Genomic DNA, 19441 nt, shown 5'->3' on the forward strand with positions numbered 1-19441 from the left:
CTTGCTTAATGTGGTGATATAACACACAATGATATTATGAACTTCTCAAGTCCTGTCATTCTTTTCCAATTATTAGACATTCCAAAATCTTTTATTTGGAAAAACAATTTTATTTTAAAAACATGTTAGATTAGAGTTTCTTATCAACTTATAGTAATAGCCATCACTTAGGAAATAAAGAGGTGGAAAAATCTAAAACTAATGTAAACAAAAATACATTTTTTTATATTTTTTTGATTTTTGCTCTTTTTTTTATATATATTTTTTTTCCTAAAGTTTATGTTATATATGTATGAATGCAAATGTAAAACTACTATGCATATGCAATGAAAACTAGAATGATTCTTTCAAAATTTGGGCATAATCTCCCTTAAAAGATAACATTTTCCCATATGGAAGATGTGTCGTCCCCCACACTTAAAGTGAGCATTGTCCTCAATGGAAGAGGAGAGGAAAAATAAAATGAGAGCAAAGAAAGAGAGAAAGGAAAAAAAAAAATTAAGAAAAGAATTAAGGAACTTAGCTGGTTGTTCACTTCTGATATCAAAGTTTCTGGCATTATGTGTGAGCTGAAGGTGAGCTAGAGCACTCCCTTGTAACTGGTTGTCAATACGTGAAACACAACTTGAAGTCATATGGCCGCTCATCATCCAAATGATTTCCACATTTGCTTTGTATGGAGTATGGACAGCAAAACAAGGTGTAATAGAGCAGTGGTTTTATGATGAATCTGGAGCAGGTTACAACGCCTTGGTACGTGCGGCTGTACTGCTATCAAAGATGTGTTGGACCAATGAGTTTGGTGTGTTTGTAGTGCATCCAAAGGGCTAGGTAAGCATGGAACATGACTTCCAAGGTGGTCGCCTTCACAATCTAAAATGAAGATATAAAGAAATTTGTGAATATCAAAAAGGAAAGAAAAGAAAGAAAATCAGCAAAACAGGTCCTAAAAGGAAGAAAGGAATGAATATATAAACGAAAATAAAACAGTCATTGGTTGCCTCCCAAGTAGCGCCTTTAGTTTACGTCGTTGGCTCGACGTTGTTCAAACATCACTCTCGATGAAGCTCAAGTTCTTCAATTAAAACCCCTGCCATCTCATCTGAAATATGTTTATCTTGGTGAAAATGAGACTTTGCCTGTTATCATTTCAAGTGGTTTAACTGAATTCCAAGAGTCTAAATTGATTAATGTGCTAACAAGCCATAAAGAGGCCATAGGGTGGACAATAGCCGATATTAAAGGGATTAGCCCTACTTTGTGTATGCATAGAATTTTTCTTGAAAAAGATGCTAAACCTATTAAAGAAGCTCAAAGACGATTGGACCCTGCCATGACTGAAGTAGTGTTTAAGGAAATCCTCAAGTGGTTGGATGCAGGCATAATTTATCCTATTTCTGATTCAGAATGGGTAAGTCCTATACATGTTGTTCCAAAAAAAGTCTGGTATTACTGTTGTTGAAAATGCTAAAGGAGAACTAGTCCCCACTATAGTATCTAATGGATGGAGGGTATGCATCGATTATAGGAAGCTCAATTCAAAAAAAAAAAAAAAAATATAATTCCACTTGAGGAGCTTGAACAATCGTAGGGATTAATTTAGGAACAACAGTAGGCAAAGTCTTGTTAGCACAATCAACATGTTCATTAATATCAGTTAAAGCTGCAACAGATTCATATTCATTCATTTCAACAGGAACTTCATCCAATTCAAGCAAGGAATCAAAGCATTCTTGAGAAAGCCAATCAACACAATCTTGAGTACTAATAAAATGGACCTCCGCTATGTCACTTGGGTATTTCATAGCATAAAAAGTATTGAATTTTAAAATCTCTCCATCATAGTTAATGTACCCTCAAAGACATCAATTTTAGTCCGCGCTGTTTTCAGGAATGGGATCTACCAAGTAATAAAGGTGTGCTGTCAGAATTATTGCCCATGTCCAGAATATAAAAGTCAGTAGGAAATACTAACTCATTGACTTGTACCAGAACATCCTCTAATACACCCATGGGAAAAACAGTAGATCTATCAGCAAGTTGGATCACAACATCAGTTTTAGACATAGGATCTACATTCAAAGTTTGGAAAACACTTTTAGGCATTACATTAATGGAAGCTCCTAGGTCTAACATGCACCTTTCGAACATAGAATTACCAATTCGGCAGGGAATAGCAAACATGCCAGGGTCTTTGTATTTAGGAGGTAGCTTTTTCTTTAAAATTACAGCAGAAATATTTTCCCCCACACATACTTTTTCAGAAGGTCCAAGTTTCCTTTTATTGGTACAAAGTTCTTTAAGAAATTTAGCATAACGTGGGACCTGCTTTATAGCATCAATAAGTGGAATATTTATTTTAACTTTTCTGAACATGTCCAAGATTTCATTATCAAGAGCTGCTTTGTTTGCTTTAGCAAATCTGGACGGAAAAGGTGGCACAATGTTAACATGAGAAAAATTAATTTCAGAACCTCTATTCTTGTTGTTATCCTTTACCACCCCATTTTCTTGAGGCAAAATAGTCTCATTGTTATCCCCATTTAGCACAATAGAAGGTCTAACTTCTAATTCATTCTCAACTTTCTTGCTCCTAACTTTTGCTTCATTCAACACTTTCCCACTCCTTAAGGTCAAAGCATTAACATCTTTTGGATTAGGGAGTGGTTGGGAAGGTAGCTTACCTGCTAGTTGAGTTTTCAAATTACTTAAGGAAGTGCAAATTTGGCCAATTTGGCCGTCTAATTGCTGCAAGTGGGAATCAGTTTTTTTTTTGAAATTGAACACCTTGGTTATGCACTTGCCCTATTTGGTTAGTTAATTGCTTAACTAGGTCTTCTAAGGAAGGGTTAGAAGGTTGAGATTGAGGGTTTTGATGAACAAAAGGTCGACGATTAGCTTGAGTAAACTGAGGTTTATGTCCATATCTTAAGTTCGGATGGTCTCTCCAACCTTCGTTATAAGTTGGTGAAAAGGGGTCATATTTTCTTTGGGGCTGACCAGAAAAACCTCCTAATGCATTCACATTTTCAGATTGCACAGTAGGACAAGCATCAGTAGAGTGAGAAAAATCAAAACAAATACCACAAACTTTAGCCTTAGATTCATTCCCAACAAACTTAGACATCAATGTAGTGAGGGTGGCTATTTGTTGTGCATTTTCCTGTAACTGACTTTTAATAGAAGTTAAGTCAATTTCATTTACTATTTTCACATCGCTACGTGAGCCAAATTGTCGAGCATCTTGAGAGTAAGAAGATATGCTTCATTTTAATTTATATTAGTTTTAGAAGAGTGGTACTCAACAGTTATTAACTTATTATGTTAGAAATCCTAACCAAACACTCAATGCAAGAACTAAGAGCAAATAAAAAAAATAAACACATGTTACACTTATTTACGCATTACCCACTATAATCTTATTTGCAGGGAGAGAAAAAAAATAAATAAATAACAACCTAGGTGGAGTTGAGAATTTAACATTGATCTGTACTAGTACCAACATAACAAATTTACAAAGTCCACTCTTTTCTTTTTCTTTTTTTCTTTTTTTAGCTGTACTTCTATAAATACATTTTAACCTTAGATTTTTAAGGTAAATAAGACAATTAGTTCTATAGAACTTCCAAAATACGCAGAAATCTACAACTCATAATGTTTCACTACTAGATCAAAAATAAATTTAGCTTACAATAAGCACAATTGAATCAAACAAGATTATACCTTGCAAAAATTTGGCCAAGAAACAAGGGATACTTATTAGACCCATCTAACATATAATTTTATCTGCCATGGACTAGAATTCAGCATATTCTTGAACAAAAATTTTAGTTCACATCTGAAAATATATAAACAGAGCACAAGCAGATTGGATATTCTTTTACACATTATGCTTAGTCACTGCTAAGGTAAAAGTTATGGTAGCATAAAGGTATACTTTCATGAATTACTCTAGCTAACCTACAAAGGTTTTTTGGTGGTGCAAGCAGCTTTTGGAAAACTCAACCACAGATACTGTTCACATATTTAGATCAAATAATAAAAGATAGCATAAAAGACACAATACTATAACTAATCACTAGTCCACGAATGATGTTAATCCTATGATAAGAATTGCATATATAAATTCTATGTATAAGTATGACAGTGCCTTTATCAAATCACACTAACATAAACAAAACAGTAGCTTCCAAGACTTAATGAATCAGCAAAAAGAAAGATATATACAACCTCTAAAAGAAAATGCAAAATTTAAACTAGTAAATGAGCAAGAAAGAAACAACCAAGTATATAGTATGCAAAAACAAAGATCAAGAAACATACTATATAATGAGAAATAGCCAACTCACCCAATTAGACTAGACAAACCAAGATAGCAAATATTATTTGTTTTTTTTTTTTTGTCATAACTAGATAAGAAAATTTAAAACGGAAACATAGCAACTCAATTTAACTTTGAAGAACATAATTTTTTATAAATCTCCCCGGCAACGGCGCCAAAATTTGACACGTGTCGTTTACCGTATACAAATTAATAATTATAATACCTATCTTATTCCTTCAAAAATATTAACAAATAGTAAAAGGGTAAGAAAGGGTCAATCCCACGAGAAGATTATCAAAATTCATAACTCTCAAAGTTAGCTCACAACGAAAATAATAAACTATTATGCACATAAAGAATATGACTACTAATATATACATTATTTACTACTATGAACATAGAATGGGGGGGTGTTTTGAATAGTGTTGACTAGTAACTGTAATAATTATAACTACTAATAATAATACTAGACTACTATATACAAGTGACAAACAAGCAACCAACAAAACTTAGGTTCGATCATGGATAAATTAAACCACTTAGTTTCTTAATCCCAGTCATTTGGTCTAATTTAATAACAAGTTTAGTAAATAGGTTGTCGAACTACCGCCCGCGATCAGTTCGTTATTAAGCTCACTAAAAACTTAGAATCTTGCTAAAATATTGCCAACCCCGGTAAACTTCCTTTATCAGATCAATTCATAAACTCAATAAAATTACCATGAGCCGCTCAAACCAATAATATTAAGCCGTTAACAAATCTAAATAACTATTAAACGCCGCGCCTAATAAAATCTAGTATAGCTTAGTTACTGTATACATGTAATCGTGCACTATCACAAGCATAAAGTATTAAACTTTTAATTCTAGAAACGACCATATGAATTGAATAAATACCATACTTAATATTGAAATGTGAATAAACTCAGCGTTCAAACACTTACACCAAAATCAGAAATTAGAAACCAAAATAACATCTAATTAACAAGTATATCAACCAAGTTCAATCACAAGAACTAGAGAATTAAACAACAAAGTAGAGCGAAACTTATGAAATTTGGATTAACTCAAGGCAGCCGCTGCACTTGATTCTCCACCAATGTCGACCACTCTCTTGCAATACTCCTTAATCTCGTAGCCTCGGATCTCCTTGTATTACTACCTTGCTCTCACAACTCTAAATTTATGTTGCTCTGCTTGTGTGTCTTCTTGTGGTAAAAATTAGGGATTTATATACCCGATTCAGAATCCCCCAATCTTCATTTTTAGGGAAATTACTTGCAGAGATGAAAAGAAAAAATCCCATATGACCCATATTCCCTAAATTAGACTCTTGAATTCGGTGAAGAATCTTGAATTAAGGGAACAATTTCTCTTTGCTTTACTGAATTGGTCGTTGAATTAGAAATAAGAAAATCTCCAATTTTTATCTTACTCTGCTATAATGAATGAAGGAAGGAAGGAAGAAAGTTTCCTACTTTCTTTGATTGAAGTTTCCCGTGAGATGTGAAGTAAGAAACAAGATGAATTTTGCTTCCTTTTACTTCTCACGTGTAATTGGTTTGGGCTTGCACTATTTTCTTCAACTTTCATTTTGTTATCTACTTGTAATAACCTATAATAAAAAAAAAACACACTATTTAAGCTAATTATTCAATAAAATATAATAAGGACAAAATAACTTACTTATTGATAAAAGTCAATAAATATTATAAAATAACACATAGAAGACAACCATAAGACTAATTTTAGGGGACAAAAATATAGAAATATATGCGCTTATCAAATTCCCCCACACTTAGCTTTTGATCGCCCTCGATCAAAATATTATTATAAGAACTATATGCAATCTAATACTAAATGTAAGACTAATATTCCACCTCAATTTTCTTTATTGGAAATAACTAAATTAGATAAGTACAATATAAGAAACTAAAACATTTTAAAGTTAGTCATGAGAAAAACATTTGGAAAAATTGTTAGTAGGAATGTGAACTTTGGCTTTCGAACGACCTTACCATCAAAATTCATAATACATCATGCCAAAAGAGTAGGAAAGTAACTCAAAAGATCATCAAGGTTCAGAATAAGGATGTAAAAGGGCCACGGTTTGAAGACGGGAGAGTGTTTTTGGGTATGTAGTGGTAAAACTCTAAGAATTGTAGAGCAAAAAAGTAAGAGAAGAGGTAATATATATATCAGTAGCCAGTAGCACCAATATAACTTCACAATAATTGCACATTTTTTCTTTTCTTTCTTTTTTTTTTTTTTTTTTAACTTGGATGTTTCATGACTCTAAATGCTCTGTCAAGTATGCATGTAACGAGCTTTCAACCAGTGACTCCCGGTCCAATTGGCCCAAGGCACTAGGTTTTAAAATACCCCTACGGATCTACTAACTCGAACTACTCGAGCAAAGATAGAAGCACCACACGTACATGACTGGGTTCATCTCTTCCTTTTTTTTTTTTTTTTTTTTTTTTTTAAACCCAGACTTGGTACGCAGAGCCTTCAAGTATGAAACATTTCAACATATTAATCAAAGAAATATTGCGATAAAAATCCATGTTTATAACACAACTGTTGTACTAATCTCAGAGAAACGCATAATACATTGTATTTTTTTTTTTTGGATGATGGCTCGTTTATTTCGTGACTTTGAACCAGAAAACAATGCTTAGATTGGTTCCTTATGAAAAATTTGATAGTAGCTTTTTTTTTTTGCTTAATGTGGTGATATAACACACAATGATATTATGAACTTCTCAAGTCCTGTCATTCTTTTCCAATTATTAGACATTCAAAATCTTTTATTTGGAAAAACAATTTTATTTTAAAAACATGTTAGATTAGAGTTTCTTATCAACTTATAGTAATAGCCATCACTTAAATAAAGAGGTGGAAAAATCTAAAACTAATGTAAACAAAAATACATTTTTTTTATATTTTTTTTGATTTTTGCTCTTTTTTTTTATATATTTTTTTCCTAAGTTTATGTTATATATGCATGAATGCAAATGTAAAACTACTATGCATATACAATAAAAACTAGACTGATTCTTTCAAAATTTGGGCATAATCTCCCTTAAAAGATGACGTTTTCCCATATGGAAGATGTTCGTCCCCCACACTTAAAGTGAGCATTGCCTCAATGGAAGAGGAGAGAAAAAATAAAATGAGAGCAAAGAAAGAGAGAAAGGAAAAAAAAATTAAGAAAGAATTAAGGAATTAGCTGGTTGTTCACTTCTGATATCAAAGTTTCTGGCATTATGTGTGAGCTGAAGGTGAGTTAGAGCACTCCCTTGTAACTGTTGTCAATAGTGAAACACAACTTGAATCATATGCCGCTCATCATCCAAATGATTTCCACATTTGCTTTGTATGGAGTCATGGATAGCAAAACAAGGTGTAATAGAGCAGTGGTTTTATGATGAATCTGGAGCAGGTTACAACGCCTTGGTACGTGCGGCTGTACTGCTATCAAAGATGTGTTGGACCAACGAGTTTGTGTGTGTTTGTAGTGCATCCAAAGGGCTAGGTAAGCATGGAACATGACTTCCAAGGTGGTCGCCATCACAATCTAAAATGAAGATATAAAGAAATTTGTGAATATCAAAAAGGAAAGAAAAGAAAGAAAATCAGCAAAACAGGTCCTAAAAGAAAGAAAGGAATGAATATATAAACGAAAATAAAACAGTCATGGGTTGCCTCCCAAGTAGCGCCTTTAGTTTACGTCGTTGGCTCGACGTTGTTCAAACATCACTCTCGATGAAGCTCAAGTTCTTCAATTAAAACCCCTGCCATCTCATCTGAAATATGTTTATCTTGGTGAAAATGGAACTTTGCTTGTTATCATTTCAAGTGGTTTGACTGAATTCCAAGAGTCTAAATTGATTAATGTGCTAACAAGCCATAAAGAGGCCATAGGGTGAACAATAGCCGATATTAAAGGGATTAGCCCTACTTTGTCTATGCATAGAATTTTTCTTGAAAAAGATGCTAAACCTATTAGAGAAGCTCAAAGACGATTGAACCCTGCCATGACTGAAGTAGTGTTTAACGAAATCCTCAAGTGGTTGGATGCAGGCATAATTTATCCTATTTCTGATTCAGAATGGGTAAGTTCTATACATGTTGTTCCTAAAAAGTCTGGTATTACTGTTGTTGAAAATGCTAAAGGAGAACTAGTCCCCATTAGAGTATCTAATGGATGGAGGGTATGCATCGATTATAGGAAGCTCAATTAAAAAAAAAAAAAAAGTCCACTTGAGGAGCTTGAACAATCGAAGGGATTAATTTAGGAACAACAGTAGGCAAAGTCATGTTAGCACAATCAACATGTTCATTAATATCAGTTAAAGCTGCAACGGATTCATATTCATTCATTTCAACAGGAACTTCATCCAATTCAAGTAAGGAATCAAAGCATTCTTGAGAAAGCCAATCAACACAATCTTGAGTACTAATAAAATGGACCTCATCTATGTCACTTGGGTATTTCATAGCATAAAAAATATTGAATTTTAAAATCTCTCCATCAAATTCCATAGTTAATGTACCCTCAAAGACATCAATTTTAGTCCTCGCTGTTTTCAGGAATGGTCTACCAAGTAATAAAGGTGTGCTGTCAGAATTATTGCCCATGTCCAGAATATAAAAGTCAGCAGGAAATACTAACTCATTGACTTGTACCAGAACATCCTCTAATACACCCATGGGAAAAACAGTAGATCTATCAGCAAGTTGGATCACAACATCAGTTTTAAACATAGGACCTACATTCAAAGTTTGGAAAACACTTTTAGGCATTACATTAATGGAAGCTCCTATTTCTAACATGCACCTTTCGAACTTAGAATTACCAATTCGACAGGGAATAGCAAACATGCCAGGGTCTTTGTATTTAGGCGGTAGCTTTTTCTTTAAAATTACAGCAGAAACATTTTCCCCCACACATACTTTTTCAGAAGGTCCAAGTTTCCTTTTATTGGTACAAAGTTCTTTAAGAAATTTAGCATAACGTGGGACCTGCTTTATAGCATCAATAAGTGGAATATTTATTTCAACTTTTCTGAACATGTCCAAGATTTCATTATCAAGAGCTGCTTTGTTTGCTTTAGCAAATCTGGACGGAAAAGGTGGCACAATGTTAACATGAGAAAAATTAATTTCAGAACCTCTATTCTTGTTGTTATCCTTTACCACCCCATTTTCTTGAGGCAAAATAGTCTCATTGTTATCCCCATTTAGCACAATAGAAGGTCTAACTTCTAATTCATTCTCAACTTTCTTGCTCCTAACTTTTGGTTCATTCAACACTTTCCCACTCCTTAAGGTCAAAGCATTAACATCTTTTGGATTAGGAGTAGTTGGGAAGGTAGCTTACCTGCTAGTTGAGTTTCCAAATTACTTAAGGAAGTGCAAATTTGGCCAATTTGGCCGTCTAATTGCTGCAAGTGGGAATCAATTTTTTTTGAAATTGAACACCTTGGTTATGCACTTGCCCTATTTGGTTAGTTAATTGCTTAACTAGGTCTTCTAAGGAAGGGTTAGAAGGTTGAGATTGAGGGTTTTGATGAACAAAAGGTCGAGGATTAGCTTGAGTAAACTGAGGTTTATGTCCGTATCTTAAGTTCGGATGGTCTCTCCAACCTTCGTTATAAGTTGGTGAAAAGGGGTCATATTTTCTTTGGGGCTGACCAGAAAAACCTCCTAATGCATTCACATTTTCAGATTGCACAGTAGGACAAGCATCAGTAGAGTGAGAAAATCAAAACAAATACCACAGACTTTAGCCTTAGATTCATTCCCAACAAACTTAGACATCAATGTAGTGAGGGTGGCTATTTGTTGTGCATTTTCCTGTAACTGACTTTTAATAGAAGTTAAGTCAATTTCATTTACTGTTTTCACATCGCTACGTGAGCCAAATTGTCGAGCATTTTGGGCCATGTTACTAATTAATTGTCTAGCTTGTGTAGGTGTTTTATCAACCAAAGCACCCCCACTAGCCGCATCAATCATATTTTTATCGTTACCCAAAAGACCCTCATAAAAATATTGGATAAGAAGTTGGTCACTAATTTGATGTTGGGGGCAAGAAGCACAAAGTCTCTTAAAACGTTCCCAATATTCATATAATGACTCATTAGAATGTTGTTTCACACCACAAATCTCCTTCCTAATGGATCCAATTCTACTAGCAGGGAAGAAATTTTCTAGAAAAGCTTTTTGTAGTGCATCCCACGTAGTAATTGATCCAGGAGGAAGGGAATACAACCAATCTTTAGCTATGTCAAACAATGAAAATGGAAAAGAATGTAGTTTGACATGATTAGGATCAATACCTTCAGGTTTCATAGAAGAACAAACAACCAAAAATTCTTTAAGAAATCGATTCGGATCCTCACCTCCACGGCCATAGAATTTTTGGAAAAGATTGAGAAAACCTGAGTTTAACTTTAGAGGTTTTTCCAAGGTTGGAAAAATGATGCCAAGCGGTTCATCATCCAGTTTAGGTGCAGCTAGCTCCTTCAAGGTTCTTTCATCACCCATTTCTTCTTCGTCTTTGAATAAGTTCTCAAGATAAAGACGTTCTTCCCGTTGTTTTTGTAAGAATTATTTCCTTGTTTTTCTAGCTGTAGGCTCTAGTCCTGGATCAAACAACACTTGTTCACGTCGTAAGCGTGTGTTCATGTACTGTAAACAAAAAAAAATTCAGTCTTAGATATGGAACATGAATCAAGAATATAGAAAATAAAGAAAGCCAAAATATAATCAATCTAAGGGCTATAATATGTTGTCAAGTCCATAATACCATATGAGATACCACTCTTCTGACTACTTGAAATTGGTGCACAGTAAATACCTCTTAAAACTAATATGTCTCCTAAACTTCTATTAAATTAACTTGATAAAGTTAAGTCATGGCAAGCATAATATGAACATATATTGAAAGGGATAACTCTAGATGAGAGATCAATGCCATACAGACTGCATGAAAAATCTCATCATTTCCATATTTGATATAGCATATCATACAAAAAGAAAATGATCATGTATCATGACAAGCTAGGCGTTTCACCCTTACAATTATTAAATAGCACACTTTCTAGCGCCACTCAGATCCATGAGTTAGTTAGATAAGAGTGTGTAAGTGACAATTTTTTTTTATGGAATGAAACCCCTTGCAAGTACCAAGAATAAAAAAGAGGACTACAGAAAGTTCTAAAATAAAAATGCATAAGAGAATGCTTCCCAGCTGATATACGCTCATTACTCTGAAATTGCAGTCACTTATACTAATGGGTCTTCTTATAGTTTGTACCACACTATAACTGATTGATCAGTTATGGATTAGTACAATCAGACATTTAGGAAAAATGTTATTGCTGCAGTTTATATCATGAATCTTGAGAGTAAGAAGATATGCTTCATTTTAATTTATATTAGTTTTAGAAGAGTGGTACTCAACAGTTATTAACTTATTATGTTAGAAATCCTGACCAAACACTCAATGCAAGAACTAAGAGCAAATAAAAAAAAATAAACACATGTTACACTTATTTACGCATTACCCACTATAATCTTATTTGCAGGGAGAGAAAAAAATAAATAAATAACAACCTAGGTGGAGTTGAGAATTTAACATTGATCTGTACTAGTACCAACAGAACAAAATTACAAAGTCCACTCTTTTCTTTTTCTTTTTTTAGCTGTACTTCTATAAATTCATTTTAACCTTAGATTTTTAAGGTAAATAAGACAATTAGTTCTATAGAACTTCCAAAAGACGCAGAAATCTACAACTCATAATGTTTCACTACTAGATCAAAAATAAATTTAGCTTACAATAAGCACAATTGAATCAAACAAGATTATACCTTGCAAAAATTTGGCCAAGAAACAAGGGATACTTATTAGACCCATCTAACATATAATTTTATCTGCCATGGACTAGAATTCAGCATATTCTTGAACAAAAATTTTAGTTCACATCTGAAAATATATAAACAGAGCACAAGCAGATTGGATATTCTTTTACACATTATGCTTAGTCACTGCTAAGGTAAAAGTTTATGGTAGCATAAAGGTATACTTTCATGAATTACTCTAGCTAACCTACAAGTTTTTTGGTGGTGCAAGCAGCTTTTGGAAAACTCAACCACAGATACTGTTCACATATTTAGATCAAATAATAAAAGATAGCATAAAAGACACAATACTATAACTAAGCACTAGTCCACGAATTATGTTAATCCTATGATAAGAATTGCATATATAAATTCTATGTATAAGTATGACAGTGCCTTTATCAAATCACACTAACATAAACAAAACAGTAGCTTCCAAGACTTAATGAATCAGCAAAAAGAAAGATATATACAACCTCTAAAAGAAAATGCAAAATTTAAACTAGTAAATGAGCAAGAAAAAACAACCAAGTATATAGTATGCAAAAACAAAGATCAAGAAACATACTATATAATGAGAAATAGCCAACTCACCCAATTAGACTAGACAAACCAAGATAGCAAATATTATTTGTTTTTTTTTTTTTGTCATAACTAGATAAGAAAATTTAAAATAGAAACATAGCAACTCAATATAACTTTGAAGAACATAATTTTTTATAAATCTCCCCGGCAACGGCGCCAAAATTTGATACGTGTCGTTTAACGTATACAAATTAATAATTTATAATACCTATCTTATTCCTTCAAAAATATTAACAAATAGTAAAAGGGTAAAAAAGGGTCGATCCCACGAGATGATTATTAAAATTCATAACTCTCAAAGTTAGCTCACAACGAAAATAATAAACTATAATGCACATAAAGAATATGACTACTAATATATACATTATTTACTACTATGAACATAGAATGGGGGGTGTTTGGAATAGTGTTGACTAGTAACTTTAATAATTATAACTACTAATAATAATACTAGACTACTATATACAAGTGACAAACAAGCAACCAACAAAACTTAGGTTCGATCATGGATAAATTAAACACAACTTAGTTTCTTAATCCCAGTCATTTGGTCTAATTTAATAACAAGTTTAGTAAATAGGTTGTCGAACTACCGCCGCGATCAGTTCGTTATTAAGCTCACTAAAAACTTAGAATCTTGCTAAAATATTGCCAACCCCGATAAACTTCCTTTATCAGATCAATTCATAAACTCAATAAAATTACCATGAGCCGCTCACAACAATAATATTAAGCCGTTAACAAATCTAAATAACTATTAAAGCCGCGCCTAATAGAAATCTAGTATAGCTTAGTTACTGTATACATGTAATCGTGCACTATCACAAGCATAAAGTATTAAACTTTTAATTCTAGAAACGACCATATGAATTGAATAAATACCATACTTAATATTGAAATGTGAATAAACTCAGCGTTCAAACACTTACACCAAAATCAGAAATTAGAAACCAAAATAACATCTAATTAACAAGTATATCAACCAAGTTCAATCACAAGAACTAGAGAATTAAACAACAAAGTAGAGCGAAACTTATGAAATTTGGATTAACTCAAGGCAGCCGCTGCACTTGATTCTCCACCAATGTCGACCACTCTCTTGCAATACTCCTTAATCTCGTAGCCTCGGATCTCCTTGTATTACTACCTTGCTCTCACAACTCTAAATTTATGTTGCTCTGCTTGTGTGTCTTCTTGTGGTAAAAATTAGGGATTTATATACCCGATTCAGAATCCCCCAATCTTCATTTTTAGGGAAATTACTTGCAGAGATGAAAAGAAAAAATCCCATATGACCCATATTCCCTAAATTAGACTCTTGAATTCGGTGAAGAATCTTGAATTAAGGGAACAATTTCTCTTTGCTTTACTGAATTGGTCGTTGAATTAGAAATAAGAAAATCTCCAATTTTTATCTTACTCTGCTATAATGAATGAATGAAGGAAGGAAGAAAGTTTCCTACTTTCTTTGATTGAAGTTTCCCGTGAGATGTGAAGTAAGAAACAAGATGAATTTTGCTTCCTTTTACTTCTCACGTGTAATTGGTTTGGGCTTGCACTATTTTCTTCAACTTTCATTTTGTTGTCTACTTGTAATAACCTATAATAAAAAAAACACACTATTTAAGCTAATTATTCAATAAAATATAATAAGGACATAAATAACTTACTTATTGATAAAAGTCAATAAATATTATAAAATAACACATAGAAGACAACCATAAGACTAATTTTAGGGGACAAAAATATAGAAATATATGCGCTTATCAAATTCCCCACACTTAGCTTTTGATCGCCCTCGATCAAAATATTATTAATAGAGAACTATATGCAATCTAATACTAAATGTAAGACTAATATTCCACCTCAATTTTCTTTATTTGAAATAACTAAATTAAATAAGTACAAGATAAGAAACTAAAACATTTTAAAGTTAGTCATGAGAAAAACATTTGGAAAAATTGTTAGTAGGAATGTGAACTTTGGCTTTTTTTTTTTTTTTTAAACCCAGACGTTGGTACGCAGAGCCTTCAAGTATGAAACATTTCAACATATTAATCAAAGAAATATTGTGATAAAAATCCATGTTTATAACACAACTGCTCTACTAATCTCAGAGAAACGCATAATACATTGTATATTTTTTTTTTGGATGATGGCTCGTTTATTTCGTGACTTTGAACCAGAAAACAATGCTTAGATTGGTTCACTTATGAAAAATTTGATAGTAGCCTTTTTTTTTTCTTGCTTAATGTGGTGATATAACACACAATGATATTATGAACTTCTCAAGTCCTGTCATTCTTTTCCAATTATTAGACATTCCAAAATCTTTTATTTGGAAAAACAATTTTATTTTAAAAACATGTTAGATTAGAGTTTCGTATCAACTTATAGTAATAGCCATCACTTAGGAAATAAAGAGGTGGAAAAATCTAAAACTAATGTAAACAAAAATACATTTTTTTTATATGTTTTTGATTTTTGCTCTTTTTTTTCTATATATTTTTTTTCCTAACGTTTATGTTATATATGTATGAATGCAAATGTAAAACTACTATGCATATGCAATAAAAACTAGACTGATTCTTTCAAAATTTGGGCATAATCTCCCTTAAAAGATGATGTTTTCCCATATGGAAGATGTGTCGTCCCCCACACTTAAAGTGAGCATTGTCCTCAATGGAAGAGGAGAGGAAAAATAAAATGAGAGCAAAGAAAGAGAGAAAGGAAAAAAAAATTAAGAAAAGAATTAAGGAACTTAGCTGGTTGTTCACTTCTGATATCAAAGTTTCTGGCATTATGTGTGAGCTGAAGGTGAGCTAGAGCACTCCCTTGTAACTGGTTGTCAATACGTGAAACACAACTTGAAGTCATATGGCCGCTCATCATCCAAATGATTTCCACATTTGCTTTGTATGGAGTATGGACAGCAAAACAAGGTGTAATAGAGCAGTGGTTTTATGATGAATCTGGAGCAGGTTACAACGCCTTGGTACGTGCGGCTGTACTGCTATCAAAGATGTGTTGGACCAACGAGTTTGGTGTGTTTGTAGTGCATCCAAAGGGCTAGGTAAGCATGGAACATGACTTCCAAGGTGGTCGCCATCACAATCTAAAATGAAGATATAAAGAAATTTGTGAATATCAAAAAGGAAAGAAAAGAAAGAAAATCAGCAAAACAGGTCCTAAAAGGAAGAAAGGAATGAATATATAAACGAAAATAAAACAGTCATGGGTTGCCTCCCAAGTAGCGCCTTTAGTTTACGTCGTTGGCTCGACGTTGTTCAAACATCACTCTCGATGAAGCTCAAGTTCTTCAATTAAAACCCCTGCCATCTCATCTGAAATATGTTTATCTTGGTGAAAATGAGACTTTGCCTGTTATCATTTCAAGTGGTTTAACTGAATTCCAAGAGTCTAAATTGATTAATGTGCTAACAAGCCATAAAGAGGCCATAGGGTGGACAATAGCCGATATTAAAGGGATTAGCCCTACTTTGTGTATGCATAGAATTTTTCTTGAAAAAGATGCTAAACCTATTAAAGAAGCTCAAAGACGATTGAACCCTGCCATGACTGAAGTAGTGTTTAAGGAAATCCTCAAGTGGTTGGATGCAGGCATAATTTATCCTATTTCTGATTCATAATGGGTAAGTCCTATACATGTTGTTCCTAAAAAGTCTGGTATTACTGTTGTTGAAAATGCTAAAGGAGAACTAGTCCCCACTAGAGTATCTAATGGATGGAGGGTATGCATCGATTATAGGAAGCTCAATTAAAAAAAAAAAAAAAAGTCCACTTGAGGAGCTTGAACAATCGAAGGGATTAATTTAGGAACAACAGTAGGCAAAGTCATGTTAGCACAATCAACATGTTCATTAATATCAGTTAAAGCTGCAACAGATTCATATTCATTCATTTCAACAGGAACTTCATCCAATTCAAGTAAGGAATCAAAGCATTCTTGATAAAGCCAATCAACACAATCTTGAGTACTAATAAAATGGACCTCATCTATGTCACTTGGGTATTTCATCGCATAAAAAATATTGAATTTTAAAATCTCTCCATCAAATTCCATAGTTAGTGTACCCTCAAAGACATCAATTTTAGTCCTCGCTGTTTTCAGGAATGGTCTACCAAGTAATAAAGGTGTGCTGTCAGAATTATTGCCCATGTCCAAAATATAAAGTCAGCAGGAAATACTAACTCATTGACTTGTACCAGAACATCCTCTAATACACCCATGGGAAAAACAGTAGATCTATCAGCAAGTTGGATCACAACATCAGTTTTAGACATAGGACCTACATTCAAAGTTTGGAAAACACTTTTAGGCATTACATTAATGGAAGCTCCTAGGTCTAACATGCACCTTTCGAACTTAGAATTACCAATTCGACAGGGAATAGCAAACATGCCAGGGTCTTTGTATTTAGGAGGTAGCTTTTTCTTTAAAATTACAGCAGAAACATTTTCCCCACACATACTTTTTCTGAAGGTCCAAGTTTCCTTTTATTGGTACAAAGTTCTTTAAGAAATTTAGCATAACGTGGGACCTGCTTTATAGCATCAATAAGTGGAATATTTATTTCAACTTTTCTGAATATGTCCAAGATTTCATTATCAAGAGCTGCTTTGTTTGCTTTAGCAAATCTGGACGGAAAAGGTGGCACAATGTTAACATGAGAAAAATTAATTTCAGAACCTCTATTCTTGTTGTTATCCTTTACCACCCCATTTTCTTGAGGCAAAATAGTCTCATTGTTATCCCCATTTAGCACAATAGAAGGTCTAACTTCTAATTCATTCTCAACTTTCTTGCTCCTAACTTTTGGTTCATTCAACACTTTCCACTCCTTAAGGTCAAAGCATTAACATCTTTTGGATTAGGGAGTGGTTGGGAAGGTAGCTTACCTGCTAGTTGAGTTTCCAAATTACTTAAGGAAGTGCAAATTTGGCCAATTTGGCCGTCTAATTGCTGCAAGTGGGAATCAGTTTTTTTTTAAATTGAACACCTTGGTTATGCACTTGCCCTATTTGGTTAGTTAATTGCTTAACTAGGTTTCTTAAGGAAGGGTTAGAAGGTTGAGATTGAGGGTTTTGATGAACAAAAGGTCGAGGATTAGCTTGAGTAAACTGAGGTTTATGTCCGTATCTTAAGTTCGGATGGTCTCTCCAACCTTCGTTATAAGTTGGTGAAAAGGGGTCTATTTTCTTTGGGGCTGACCAGAAAAACCTCCTAATGCATTCACATTTTCAGATTGCACAGTAGGACAAGCATCAGTAGAGTGAGAAAATCAAAACAAATACCACAGACTTTAGCCTTAGATTCATTCCAACAAACTTAGACATCAATGTAGTGAGGGTGGCTATTTGTTGTGCATTTTCCTGTAACTGACTTTTAATAGAAGTTAAGTCAATTTCATTTACTGTTTTCACATCGCTACGTGAGCCAAATTGTCGAGCATTTTGGGCCATGTTACTAATTAATTGTCTAGCTTGTGTAGGGTTTTATCAACCAAGCACCCCACTAGCCGCATCAATCATATTTTTATCGTTACCCAAAAGACCCTCATAAAAATATTGGATAAGAAGTTGGTCACTAATTTGATGTTGGGGGCAAGAAGCACAAACTCTCTTAAAACGTTCCCAATATTCATATAATGACTCATTAGAATGTTGTTTCACCACAAATCTCCTTCCTAATGGATCCAATTCTACTAGCAGGGAAGAAATTTTCTAGAAAAGCTTTTTTGTAGTGCATCCCACGTAGTAATTGATCCAGGAGGAAGGGAATACAACCAATCTTTAGCTATGTCAAACAATGAAAATGGACAAGAATGTAGTTTGACATGATTAGGATCAATACCTTCAGGTTTCATATAAGAACAAACAACCAAAAATTCTTTAAGAAATCGATTCGGATCCTCACCCCACGGCCATAGAATTTTGGTAAAAGATTGAGAAAACCTGAGTTTAACTTTAGAGGTTTTTCCAAGGTTGGAAAAATGATGCCAAGCGGTTCATCATCCAGTTTAGGTGCAGCTAGCTCTTCAAGGTTCTTTCATCACCCATTTCTTCTTCGTCTTTGAATAAGTTCTCAAGATAAAGACGTTCTTCCCGTTGTTTTTGTAAGAATTCTTTCCTTGTTTTTCTAGCTGTACGCTCTATTTCTGGATCAAACAACACTTGTTCACATCGTAAGCGTGTGTTCATGTACTGTAAACAAAAAAAAAAAGTTCAGTCTTAGATATGGAACATGAATCAAGAATATAGAAAACTAAGAAAGCCAAAATATAATCAATCTAAGGGCTATAATATGTTGTCAAGTCCATAATACCATATGAGATACCACTCTTCTGACTACTTGAAATTGGTGCACAGTAAATACCTCTTAAAACTAATATGTCTCCTAAACTTCTATTAAATTAACTTGATAAAGTTAAGTCATGGCAAGCATAATATGAACATATATTGAAAGGGATAACTCTAGATGAGAGATCAATGCCATACAGACTGCATGAAAAATCTCATCATTTCCATATTTGATATAGCATATCATACAAAAAGAAAATGATCATGTATCATGACAACTAGGCGTTTCACCCTTACA

General features: G+C 33.4%; 1 non-coding gene and 1 pseudogene across 1 annotated transcript; one reads left to right on the forward strand and one right to left on the reverse strand.

Annotated features, from left to right (window-relative positions):
- Positions 1–8330: 8330 nt before the first annotated feature.
- LOC125496599 (uncharacterized) lies at positions 8331–10968 on the reverse strand (annotated as a pseudogene).
- On the forward strand, positions 10407–10514 carry LOC130591322 (small nucleolar RNA R71). Its single transcript, XR_008969222.1, has one exon. It is a non-coding gene; the product is annotated as a small nucleolar RNA R71 (small nucleolar RNA).
- Positions 10969–19441: the final 8473 nt, after the last annotated feature.

Source organism: Beta vulgaris, chromosome 4, assembly GCF_026745355.1.
Source record: "Beta vulgaris subsp. vulgaris cultivar EL10 chromosome 4, EL10.2, whole genome shotgun sequence".
NCBI lineage: Eukaryota > Viridiplantae > Streptophyta > Magnoliopsida > Caryophyllales > Amaranthaceae > Beta > Beta vulgaris.